Source organism: Cucurbita moschata, unplaced genomic scaffold (assembly GCF_002738365.1).
Source record: "Cucurbita moschata cultivar Rifu unplaced genomic scaffold, Cmos_1.0 Cmo_Scf01017, whole genome shotgun sequence".
Classification (NCBI taxonomy): domain Eukaryota; kingdom Viridiplantae; phylum Streptophyta; class Magnoliopsida; order Cucurbitales; family Cucurbitaceae; genus Cucurbita; species Cucurbita moschata.
In genome coordinates, this window is record NW_019269533.1 from 1 (window position 1) to 1,949 (window position 1,949).

Genomic DNA, 1,949 nt, shown 5'->3' on the forward strand with positions numbered 1-1,949 from the left:
TGAACGACATCTTTTTGAATCTTTGATTTGTTCTCCTAAATGTATATAAAAAAAATCTTATATATTTTTAGATATAATTTAAGATTACTTATTTAATAAAACTCCATCCAAACTTCTACTCATAAATCTTGAATCTTTGATTTGTTCTCCTAAATGTATATAAAAAAAATCTTATATATTTTTAGATATAATTTAAGATTACTTATTTAATAAAACTCCATCCAAACTTCTACTCATAAATTTAATTATTATTTGTATACAATTGTTAATATGTAAGAAAATACACGTACAAAATGTTTATACTATTGGTAGTACACTAGTCTCGGTTGTTTGACTAAAACAATGCAACCATTGTCCAAACTAATGAATTTGATTAGAAGCTATTGGTCAGATATTGCAATTGTGAAGAAGTTACGTCATATGCATGGGACGCTACCGCCATCCTACAAATTCCCTTACAATAAGTACCGCTACCACCATCCTACAAATTCCCTTACAATAAGTACTAGATTGCTTTCTTTACTTAAATAAGTCCTCTCTCTATGTGCTTGTTAGATTGTAGCAGTATAACTACTAGTATTTGATCCCCGTACCTCTTCTAAGCGAGCGCTCTACCATCTGAGCTACATCCCCGTACCTCTTCTAAGCGAGCGCTCTACCATCTGAGCTACATCCCCTCAATTTTTGCATCACAAAACCCTAAATTTCCCGTCATCTTTAATAGTGAAAATGAAGAAATATTGCTACCCAACATGTCATGAATAGGGAAAAATTGAAAAGAAATAATATATTTAATAATAAATAGTTTTATTTTTAGAGATGCAGGGTATCGATCCCCGTACCTCTCGCATGCAAAGCGAGCGCTCTACCATCTGAGCTACATCCCCATGATATTTACATTATAAAACCCTAAATGTCCCATCATCAATAATAGTGAAAATAAAAAAATATCAAAATATTAATAACAAATAGTTTGGTTTGGTGATGCGGGGCATCGATAATTGTGAAAATGAAAAAATATAATAACAAATTAAATACTTTATTTTGGAGAGGCGGGTTATCAATCCCCGTACAACTCGCATGCAAAGCGAGCGCTCTACCATCTAAGCTATATCTCTACAATTTTTACGACACGAAACCCTAAGCGTCTCGTCATGAATAATAGTGAAAAAATAGTAATAACGAATAGTTTCTTTTGGAGATGCGAGGTATCGATCCCCGTATCTCTCCCATGCTACATTCCCACTCCCATGCTACATTCCCACGATTTTACATAAAAAACTCTAAACTTCCCATCATCAATGATATGAAAATGAAAAACTATCCCCGCTCATTATGTCGTAAATAAGGAAAAATTTAAAAGAACTAATATACTTAGTAATTGTTTCCTTTGTTGATGCATGGTATCGATCCAGTACTTCTCACATGGGATGCAAATGCTCAACCATCTAAGCTATATCCTCAAGATTCTTACATCACAAAATCCTAAACATCTCGTCATCAACAATAGTGAAAATAAAAAAATAACGCTATTCATTATGTCATAAATAAGGAAAAATTGAATAGAAATAAAATAGTAATAACGAATAGTTTCTTTTGGAGGTATGGGGTAGCGATCCGATCCTCGTACCTCTCACATACTAAGCAAGCAATCTACCATCTAAGCTACATTCCCACAATACTTATATCAGAAAACCCTAAATGTCCCGTCATCAAGTGAAAATGAAAAAATATCTCCGCTAATTATGTCATAAATAAGGAAAGGTTGAATAGAAGTAAAATATTAATAACAAATAGTTTCTTTTGGAAATGCGGGATATCCCCTTACCTCTCGCATGCTAAATGAGCTCTACTATCTAAGCTACATCCCTACAATTCTTGCATCATAAAACCCGAAATTTTCCATCATAAGCTACATCCCCACAATTCTTGCATCATAAAACCCTAAA

The 1,949-nt window shown here is 33.1% G+C and overlaps 1 non-coding gene across 1 annotated transcript; it reads right to left on the minus strand.

Annotated features, from left to right (window-relative positions):
• Positions 1-814: 814 nt before the first annotated feature.
• TRNAA-UGC lies at positions 815-887 on the minus strand. Its single transcript has one exon. It is a non-coding gene; the product is annotated as a tRNA-Ala (tRNA).
• Between the last annotated feature and the right edge of the window lie 1,062 nt (positions 888-1,949).